This window comes from Narcine bancroftii, chromosome 5, assembly GCF_036971445.1.
Source record: "Narcine bancroftii isolate sNarBan1 chromosome 5, sNarBan1.hap1, whole genome shotgun sequence".
In the NCBI taxonomy this organism is placed as follows: Eukaryota; Metazoa; Chordata; class Chondrichthyes; order Torpediniformes; family Narcinidae; genus Narcine; species Narcine bancroftii.
Genome location: NC_091473.1, coordinates 133,105,177 through 133,116,939, shown reverse-complemented (window position 1 = coordinate 133,116,939; position 11,763 = coordinate 133,105,177).

The window sequence follows — 11,763 nt, the reverse complement described above, 5'->3', positions numbered from 1 at the left end:
TCCTCCTTCAAGATGAAGGCGTCCTCATTCCGGCCAGAACCATCCCTGTGGTTTCAGTGTCTCCGTCTCAGGATGTGCCTTCAACGTTCGCTGCTGGGCAGACATCTTGTCTCTTCTTTTATTCTCTACCATTGTCATTAAATAAAAAATTGGTTTGATTTTTTTGTAAAGATCCAACTCAAAAGACTGGTCCAGAGAGACACCACTGAAAAAGACCCTTTGGCCTTCTCTACTACTGGCCAAACTGCTCGCAATCAGTCAATATCTCTCTCAACCTTTTCATTCTCTGGACCCCATTCAACTCGTGTTGCATTGTCAATCTCATGGCCTGTGGAAGAAGTTATTTCCCTGCCTGACAGTCCCTAATTTTGTTCCTCCATATCCTTCCTGATGATCGTGGGACAAAGACATTGTGTGCTTAATGTCTGCAGTTTTATTGACAGGTCCCATCCTGCAGACAATCGAAGGCCCCTTGCCTCGAAGTCTCAACCATGTGGTCTCCCTCAGCACTCACCTGTCAAAACGCAACTCCCCCTCCTTACGCTCCTCTACCAGCCCTCAGTATCCCCACGACACTTCCAGTCACCTGTTAGGTCTGCACTCGATGATCTGCGCCCCTTCTCATTTGGGCCTGGGCCTCACCTAAACCATTGGAATGACCAGTGCTTTCTCCCCTCAAGAGCCCAAGGGAATGCACACGCTCAGCAATGTCCTGCTGGCGCACCATCGAATGCACTCCATCCCCCTTCCACTTGGGTTCCCTGCTGAAACTACCGTGTTCTCACTGATCTCTCTGTATCTCTGCCTTCTGTCCTGGAATCTGGGTTGTCTTGTGTGGCTGGTGGAGAACAAAGCCCCAATTGCAGGAGACGGGGAGCAGTACAGACACCCCCTGCTCAGGGGCGACTGGCTGTGTTGTTCATGTCTGGGAGTGGGTGGTCATTAGGGGCATTTAAGAGACTATTAGTCACGTGGAGGAAAGAAGAATGGAGGGTTATGAGGGAGGAAGGGTTTAGTTATTTTTTATTTTGTTAGGAATTCATCGGTCAGCACAACATCCAGGGTTGAAGGGATAGAACTGTGCTCCCGTGTTCCATGTTAAACCTATTGGTCTTTCAGCCCGCAGAGATGTCAGTGAGGGAATGCTGCCAACTGGCACATTCCAGGCTGCAGGAGTACATGCTGAGGGATGCACGGAGTCTAGGCGAAGCCAACACGAGGGCACTATGGGGATGGATCATAATCCTCCCTTTGCTGGGCATGATGGGCTGAGACAAGGGGAACCCCTCCAACAGCAGAGGGAGGGTGGGTGGTGTAACCACAAGGTGGTGGCAATGAAGCTAAACAGAGACCGTATGTAGCAATGTATCACTGAAGGGAATATATGGATGCAACACGAGGAGGTGAAAAGACTTGGAACGGTCTTCCTCTTTGGAAATAATTTGTGAATAATACCCATTTTGGGGGGTGGGAGGAAAATGGAAAGCCCTAACTCACTCAACTTTGCTTCATGAGAGACAATCCAGGAAATCTCCTCTGCACCCGCCTCCAAAGTACAAGTTTAAATTTATTACCATTTGATTGCATAAGTACAACCCAATGAAACCGGGTTCTTGCTGTAAGCCCTGCAAACACAGATCAACACACATACAGACAAATGATACATGTGCCCGTCCATCCAGAAATATAACTCAATATTGTTGAATAAATAGTAAAGTCGTGGTGTATTTGTCTGAGCAATTCATCAATCGTTTAACATTCTCCCTGCCGGTTTCCTGGGGCTGCTGGTACCGGCTCTGATATTCTTGGATCTCTTTCAAGAACAAAGGGAGATAATGAATAGTCTCACTTGCACTTGGAGTTCAATTGATAAATTTAAAACCACAAGAATTTATACAATTAATTTTTATTATACACATCAAATGCAATTACATGTGGCATAGATAAAAGAAAGAATAAATAAATCCCACCACCTTATCCGAGCCCCTCCCCCCTCCCCCTCTATCCCTTTGCTGAAAGAAAAAGATGAGAAAAGAGGAAGAGACTCTCAACAAGAGTGCTGATTACTTTAAAGTTTCTTTAAATAAACTAAGGAGAAAGGGAATGCCTGAGCTTCATTTAAATATTCACACCCACCCTTTGTAAATATGAGCTCTATATTCTTCCAAAATATATGGTTGTATCGTCCCGATGACTGGGACACAACCCGGTACACAAGATGGCCGACGAATGCGGTGACTACACAGATCCCACGGAGACCAACAAACCATCCCAGGTGACAACCCACACGGCGGGAAGCAATGAGCATTGGCGGGAACACCCACCAATCCGAGGATGGTGCTGCCTTGTCATCACCCCTGTTGTCAGCAGTGTGGAGAGAATATAAGCAGAGCTTCTAGTGCAATCAACCAGTCTTCGACTTGGACTTCTTGGGAGTGCGTCATTCTTTCCACGCTTCACGGTAGTGCGCACGCTGCAAGTTCACATCTCACGATCTTGCGAATATTACATCTCGAGTCGTGTCTCGTTTCCTTAACTGAAACATGAGAACTGCAGCAAAGATCGTCAGACTTGTTTCTGGAGTGTTTTCAGGGTGTGATCAGAGGAAAGTTTGAATCTAGATCTCTGTAGAGTTGGGAAAAAGGGAGATGACCTGACAACATGATTAGAGCAGGCACAACACAAACAAATCCAGAGATGATAATGCAAAGGAGCCGAGAACTAAGTGTCACAATTTCCAAATCACCTCTCGGCTGCTTTGACTTTAAGAAATGTCTTGAATGAAAAATGTAGTATCCTTGTAATTCTCCATCCTGGAGGTTTGAAATTGGTCTTCATGGACTTGTGATGAGTTTATTGCTGTCCATATTCGTGGAGGGGACATATACATGGAACTTAGATGCAGAGACTTTGAGAAAGTAGAGGACATGAAATGGGAAAGTGGTGATAAAAAGGAACAAAGGGAGATAATAAATAGTCTCATTTGCAGTTGGAGTTCAATGTATTTCTTGATATTTGAGGAATCCTGGAGCTCGAATAAAGTGAAACTGTGTTTCACAAGAATGGGATTGAGTTGTTGGGGTAGTTCAGGTGGAAGGGCCGAAGGGTCTCTGTTTTCTGTCTTGAGCTTCTCATTGGGTGCACCTGTGAGTTCTCTCGCTTGCTGATTGGTTGATTCAGTTATGCGAGCCAATGGGTTTACTCGGTGAGGCGGCGATTGGATTGGACGCTGAAGAAGGATCGGATTGATGTAAGGAATCGCATGCTGATTGGCCCTTCCTGTTTAGAGGCGAGACGGAGAAGGTGGGCGGAGTGTTGGCAGCGGCGTCGTCTGCTCGGGGTCTGTCACGTTGCCGTGGACTTTAACGGGAAGCAGTTGGCGGCGGAAACCGGCACCTTCCTATCCTGCGCGTTTCAGGGAAAGCAGGAGAGCAGTAGGCAGCCAGGCCGCTTCTGAGAGCGGCGGGGCCGGCGAGGGGGTTGGGTTGGTGTTGAGGCATCGGTGCACCGCCTGGTGGCGCTGATAGGGCGAGGCCGGAGGCAGCTGTGGAATGGGGAGGGTGAGGGAAGGGGTTCAAGGGAAGGGGTTCAATAGGAGGGGCTCAAGGGGAGTGGGAGGGACTGGGGGAGGGTAGGGACCGGCAAGATGAGGGGGAGGTGGTAGGGGAGAGGAGGGGGTAGGGGAGGGGGAGGTGGTAGGGGAGGGGAGGGGGTAGGGGGGGGCAGTCAAGGGAGAGGGGGTGGTGGAGGGGGCCGGGCATGGGAAAGGGGGTGGGGGAGGGGACAGTGATGTTTTCTTTGTTGCAACAGTGATAATACATCAAAAGTTCTTCTTTAGGATACCCTAAAAAGGACATGAAAGATTTTCTAGTGACCCCACCCCGTGTCTCTCTCTTTCCCTATGTCTTGGTTAACTTGTACCTCTCACTTTGCTCATTTTAGACTGGTCACAGTATTCAAGCTATCGAAAGAAAATAGACACACACACAGAGCAGTTCAGTTTATACAAGTCTTTATTACTAAATCTAAAGCTGAATTCACACTACAACATGCAAGCCCTTCCCAATTATACTTATCAATGCCTGGACTGGTCCCAACTGCCAAAGCGAGGTGACAACTGGACACTTGTAGTAGGTTGTCTGGGCGCCGGTAGCAGCTTCTCCACCTCCCCGGACCGGGACGTTGGTTTGGAATCTTGAAGTTCTTCTTCTTGCTGAGAGATGTTGCCACCTCTTGGAGAGTCTCAAACTTCAGCAGTGGGACCATGGCTTATATTACCCAAAAGTTGTTTACTTCATATCTTATCTCTTTGAACAAATGATTTAATTATCTTCAAGGTCTCCTGACAGTCTGCGACCAACAAAAGACAACTGCATCCTCATGGTGGAAGTTGGATAATGTCTACTGATTCATATGCATCCCTGGGCACCATAGTGTAAATTTAGATAATGACCCCGATTCAACTGCATCCTGGGCCCCATGGTGGAATTTAGATGTGTCTACTAAATATGCATCATGGACCTCATGTTGGAATTTAGATTATGTCTTCCAATGCAACTGCATCCCTTCTTGCATAAGCTGGTCTGGGGCTCCATGGTGGAAATTGGATTATGTCTTCTGATGCAATTGCATCCCTTCTTGCATCAGCTGGTCTAAATCCTCCATTACACCCTATCCCTCTTGATATCATCCAGCTCCGCTTTCACAGACCCCCACCTGTCCTTTGAGAAATTCACAGCTTTTAACTCCTGCCCTCTTATCCATGTCCAGCTATGACTTCTGAGCTCTGGGCCTGTTCTTCCATCCCTCCCGTTCCCCTTCCCTCCTGTCCCCACCTTTTTAATTCCGGTGCTTGCCAGCATTTTGCTCATACCTTAGCCCAAAATATAGCTCGTATATCTTGGCTGACTATGGGTGCTGTTGGAACTGCTGAGTTTCTCCAGTTCTTTTGTATATTAACTACAATCACTAGGCCTGCAGACTTGACTCTGCCTGTGGTGTCTTACCCTGGCCTGCTTTGCCAATTCTGTGACAGTCCCTGCCTCAGGACCCCACCCTGTTCTCTTGACATTGCTGTTCCTAATTTTCCACTAACCTGATGAAGAGTTTTGCCTTGAATTGCTTCCCATTCTTTTTCTCCCACTGATTCATTCAGTAGATTGAGTTTGCAGACACTATCTCTTCCTTTTTGCTAGGCCCATAACATATACTCCATTGCTTTGGCACTACAATTTCCTATGCTCCAAAGCAATTACAGGGACTCCCCGACTTGCGACCAATGCGACTTGCGTGAATCTGCACATACGATCGAATTTTTATCAAAATGGACAGTGTTTATATTGTTTTTGACAAACTATAACAGGGATAGAGGGCACGTAAGAGCTAAAAGGTGCGTACTTACTTTGTTAGTTGACATCCCGCTGTCCATCAATTGGCACATGTGCAACGGGTTCCAATCAGCGAACCCAGTGTGCAAGAACCAACTGAAGATTCGTGCATGTGCACAGGAATCAAGACGGGTGCACCCAGCCTATGGACCCCGAGACACTGACTAACAAAGTAAATACGCACATTTTGGCTCTGATGTGTCCTGTCTCCCTGTTATGCTTTGTTAAATACAACATTTGATTTTAAAAATATGCTCTAAGACTTCAGTGCTCCATGCACGGGGACAAATTCCAACTTGCGTCCATTTTGAGATATAACTGATCCTTCAGTCTCAATTACAGTCGTAAGACGGGGAGTACCTGCAGTGGTAATGGGGTAGCTTAGTAAGGGATGGAAAACTAATCCATTTTTCTCTGCTCAACAAAGCTCATAGAATTTGTCTGAATCAATCAGTTTTTCCTGTTGTCGTATTACATCCTTAATAAAGTTAGATGTCATTTTTAAAGTTTTGTCCCTTGAACAATAATGTCCAATTCCTTCTTATCCTGACATATCATGTGTTTAGAATGTAATGTTTCTAATTTACTTGTCAGAATGCCTTGAAAATTACAGGGATTTTGGTGTTAACAATAAATAGTAAAGATTTCACCAATCCTTTTGAATTTTTTATCTCTGGCATTTCTGGTCATTTTTTCTATTGAGGTTGATATACCTGTGTGGTCGCATCAAGTAAGAATTTCATCCATCATGCTGTAGCGTCCACTGCGGCAGTGCAACCAAATAAAGAGACTTCCACACAAGCTGAGTGTAAAACAAAGACTGGCTTTATTCATTTGAATTTCCCGCGTGTGCTCGCTGGCCCGCCCATTTCTGGTGACATAACTTCCACCGACTTCCAGAAGTGACGTCATGGCAACGTGGAAGTGAAGGGCTCATTAGCCCACACGTAGCGTGAGGCACTGGCTCCTTTGCATTGAAGGGGAGCCCATGCCATCTTGGACTGACCACGTGTGGCAGCGATTCGGCCTGATTGCTCGCGCGGTGGCTTGACCCGCTACAATCTCAGCGTTTGTGAGGGGGAAATACTTTCAATGTTTCATTCACTTTCATGACAGAAGACTTCCTTGATTATCTGTGTAACATTGAAGGTTATGTGCTTTCATTATCAGGGATCATGATTTTGTTCTTAATTTGGTGAGCAAATGGATGGGACATGTTTTGTTAATGAGCCATGGGAATCAAATTAAAAATGAAGTGACAAAATTGGGAAGGATTGTTTAGCCTTATTTTTAAGCAGGATGTCAGGATGATTTTCATCTTGCCTGCGGAATTAAAATGTGATTGGTCAGTTCTCAATGGCAGCTGCCATATTGGCATTGCAAGGAGAGATGGGAAATTGGTCAGGTCTTTGGTGATCCCAGTAATGTAACGCAGAAAGATGTCATGGGGCTGAATGTGGTGTAGAGAGGGAGAGGGTATTAACTTTTAGGAAACTTATGTGGCCAGCCATCTATCAATACTTTCCTCAGATAGAAACTCCTGCTGGTAGAAGCCATGTCCTACTTTGAACAGGCCCAATGTCATTATCCAAGCAGATATCACGTAAGGGGCAAATAAGAGATTCTGAGGCATACATGGGTGAAAGAGAAATGGTTTTTTTTTGGTAGAAATATCTTGGTTGGCACAACATCATGGGCCAAAGGGCTTGTACTATGCTGTAATATTCTGTTATTTCTGTTATTGTTTGACTTTGAATATCTGTCGTAAGCACTGAGACACTTCAATAATGTAGCAAATGTGCTCAGCAACATTGCATTCTGGAGTTTGTATCTCTTGGCTGACTTGAGCTTTTCTCATTTTTACACAATGCTTGATAGTTCTGGTCAGTGAGAAAAGAAATATTGTGCATGTTAAAAATGATCTCATGTCTGCCAGCAACATTGGAAAAGAGTCAGTAACACCAAGGTAAATAGCACCCTGTAGTAGCTGGTGCAATTTCCCGGTGGGCAGAAGTTATCCATCAATGGCCACAGTGAGGTTAAAATGTGGGTAAATTATTTTGTATGTAATTTATACATTGAAAGATGAGCTGTTGTTTGTTCCAATTTCAGGTGGTTGTGGTGGCAAAATGATAATTTGTATTTGTGGCAGGATATGGGTAAGGATTGAAAATGGTTGGGAATCAACAACTGGGGCTTGCATTTAATGGGGTGGAAGTCGAAATAGATACCCAGAATAAGGCTCATCTGATTTATGCTCCACCAACAAATACTACACGTAGTTTCCTCTTTTGTAGATGAATAACTTCATAATGAGGTCAATGCCATTTATTATCATCTTTAAGTTCCAATTTATCTTCTGATTCCTTTTCTACGTAACCCTTGGCTATCATGTCCATCATGACATTTGTTTATTCCAAATGAAAGGTAGAATTTCTCTTGAATTTTCTCTTTTAATTCAGCATTCGCTGTTCTGAAATTATTACCTGGTATACAAATTTCTCTTTCCTTCAAAGGTAATGCCATACAGTAATGACCATCAACATGTCTAACAGAATTTGTATCTAAATCCAAAAGCTTCTTGTCCTCCTTTGAAGGTTCTTGAATATCTCTAACACATTCCAGAAAATCAATTTTTAACTGTTGTTCCCACAGATCATTAAGTTTGACAACTGAAATTCTGTTAGCATTCATTTTGGATTTCTCCAGACCATTATTCATTTTTCCATCTAATGGTCTGCTAATTGGCCATCTAAGCAACATTCTCACGGAATAAGGTCCGTCATTTTGACTCCTTTTACTTCTTGAGACTGCAGAGCTTTTGGTACGTCTAATCCAATTAACATCTCAATCGTGGTATCAATCTTAGGTAAGCAAACCTCTTTTAGATGAGCTCACTGTTAGATATCATCCTGATATGGAATATTCTCCTTATTCACAGGCATAGACTTCTGAGTATATACACCTGGAAGATCGTAAAATTCATTACTATTCAATCCAGCAATCTCTATCATAATTATTAACTATATTATTCTCAATGTTCTTTTCATCATTCATTGTTTTTAATAAGATCTGTGCCTTTTTTCCATGAAGATTAATTCAACAGCACAAAATGATGTGGTACTTCCTGAATCAATAAATGCATTGTTCTTCAGTATGAAGCTCCCCTTTTTAGCTTTAAGCTATACAGGAGCTATAGAGAGAGCTTTGTTACCAGCACCAGTAAAACTCTTTGAACTGAAGCTGAAGCATCCTCTCTGACTGTGTCTTTAGTCTTGGATTCAGGTTGTTTGACATCCTTCTCAACTTTACTTTGTTGAGTTTGCAGTAACTTGGGATGTTTTAAACTGCTTGAGTCGCTTATTGCAAGTTTTGCTGATGTGTCCTTTACACAAGCAGCCAAAGCATATCCCATTCTTCTCATAACGCAACTTTTTCTACAATCATGAACATTTTTCTAAAGCATGTTTATCTTTGCAATACCAACAGTTTTCTTGAACAGTCTGGTCTTCCTTCTCCTTTCTTTTCTTGTTCTTTCCTGTGCTTGTATCTGACACAGCAGTAACAAAATTACTTCCCTTTGGTTTCTGTTGAGATAACGGCTTAGACTTCTTTACATCTTTAGGAACTGTTGAAGTATCCTTAATATTTCCAAATGCTGGTCTGCTGTTAACATACACATGCCATTCCAAAAATTGTACAACATCCTCAAAAGTGTGTCCTTTCTGGGATAACCAACAAATTAGCAAGTAAATTCATCTCTTGCAAATGTACGCTACTTCCCATTGCATTACAACATCCTCTCAGAAAGAGGGCATATGCTTGTAAAGACTCTGATTTTATTGTTGGTCAAGAAAGAATCTTGTCCACGTGGGCCTCTGAGATTTAATGTTTGCCTTTTTAAAACCTTGTACTGGATTCATATATTAGCAACTTCTGACTAACCCCTTCGGCTATTCACCACTAAATTGTTCCAGGTAATGCAGACGTTCTTTGGCGTTTTTGGTGTTACTTTCAAAATGATGTTGAAAACATTCATGAACGTCAGATGGATCTCCATTGAAAACTGGAATTTCCTTCGGTAAACCATATGAAACTTGTTGCTGCGCTAACATAGCGGAGATTTCATTTTGTTTTGCTCTAAATGATATTATATTATCTTGTGCATCATGGCTTGTGACTGGTTGTCTTGAGGTGAAAGAAGAAAATGGATCTTGAACTGGTGCCATAGGTGTAGGACCTGGACTTGGAAGTGATGGCATTGGTGGGAATCCTTGGGCTGTAAATGATAGCATTGGTGGAGATCGTTGACTTGTTGCTGGTTCTCTAGCAACATGAGGAGACATCAATGGTTGAGTTTGATCAACTCGCAGGGTTGAATTTTTGGAATGCCCTCCTTGAGGAAAGATCCATATATTGTGTGCTCTGGAGGGATTGAATGTCACGAGCTCTTTCCATAGGATTGGTCATTGTCATTTGAGAACTAGCAGTGACCCCCCCCCCCATGGCTCCTTCCTCGAGTCTATTTGTTCTTGTGGCTGCGTTACCCATGGCTCTGCTGGAAGGTGAGGTGCTACCCTTTGGGGATATCATTTTGAATGACAAATCTTGCAGATGGCTGATTTAAGGCTTTCACTTTGGCCATATTCATAGCACGCTGTTCCTCATGCTCTAGTCTTTTCTTTTTCCAATTCAATCATCTGTTTTGTTCTTGCTTTTTCTTGATTTGAACCACCTTATCCTTTACAGCATAACTTTTCTCCAACCACTGCTGTTGTAGCCAAGTCTGCTTGCACTTTAGCATGCATGGCTGGTCTGCCTGTAGCAAGTGAAGCTGTACTTGCTCTAGATGCCTTTAAAGATCTTCCTGTGCTCATAACCTTTAAAATGCTATCATCAGCTGTTAGAGTCCAGAGGACCCCAAAAACCAGCAGGAATAGATATGCACCACAACACAGGGTTACTTTAAGAAAAGTAGTTTTTAATTATATTTGAACAAGAAAATAGAATTGAACATTAACTTACTTAACCTCCCTAACTACTTAATCCCCCCCCCTCCTCTAATACTAAGCGCAGGTGTTTGTAATTTATATTTAAGATTAGAAAAGTTCTTTGGATCACAGTCAACCTCACTGGTTGCAGGCAATTCTGGTACTGTACACAGAAGTTAGCATTAACAAAGCTCACCACCCTTTGGTGTTTAACAGGCAAATGGTTACCACTCAGGAGGGTTCTTGCTGATTGTCAGAGAGAGATTCCTTTTCCAGTACATCCACAATTGATTCCTTCTCAATCAGTCTTGCTGACGAAACTTGCCCCCTTCAGGGTTCTCCAGATGATCCTCTTTGTTTCAGGTCACCTTTCACACCGCCAGTCTTCTCCTTTGACCAGACAGCCTTCAAATGTTTGCCAGCTCTGTCCTTCTGGAAATAATTTTCATGCCTCATCTCTCTGTTGACCTTCCTCCCTCTCTGAGAGAGAGCAAAACTTTTCTCTTCTGCCTGCAAAGATCACATGCTCTCCCACGCAAGCTGCTGTCGATAGTTTGTTGCTTCCTGTAAAAAACATTCTGCAAAAGTCCTGCAAATATTCTCTGTTTTAAAATGTGTGTATGCAAGCTGCTCTAACAATTCCTCCCAAACCACCTCTGAATACTTTGTCACAGCTTCCTCCTTTCAAGGAAATTTTAACTCTTGAGTTAAACAGTCTTAACTAAACAGTCTTAAAATCACTAACGAGATAACATACACAATATATAATATGTACAGTAATTCCATTTTGAGAGCATTTCTATAAATGAGCAATTTTAACACCTTGACAAGCAATCGGCAATCATATTATTTACATCTCTGATATGGTTAATTTGCAGATCGTATTCTTGTAATATCAAACTCCAGTTGAACAATCTTCTGTTTTTATTCTTCATTTTATTCAGAAACACCAGAGAATTGCGTCAGTGAATATAACAATTGCTTCATGAGAGGTACCAAGATACACGTCGAAATTCTGCAGAACAAATATGAAAGCTCAGAGTTCTTTTTCAATAGTGGAATAGTTCTTTTGAGGAACATTGAATTTCTTGAAAAGTAGGCAACTGGATGGTCAGTTTCATTATGTTTCTGCAATAAAACTGCACCTGCTGCTCCCTCACTGGCATCCACTGAATCAGAAAATGGTCTGTCAAAAACAGGAGATTTTAACACAGGGCAGATTTGGAGAAATGAGAAGGGATTTGCAAGAGTTGTGTGGGCTGACCTTTTGGCCAGAAAGGATTTAGAGGAAATTTGGGGGGCATTTAGGGGTGAGATTTTGTGAGTACAGGATCTTTATGTTCCAGTCAGGCTGAAAGGGAAGCCTGAAGATTCGAGGGAGCCGT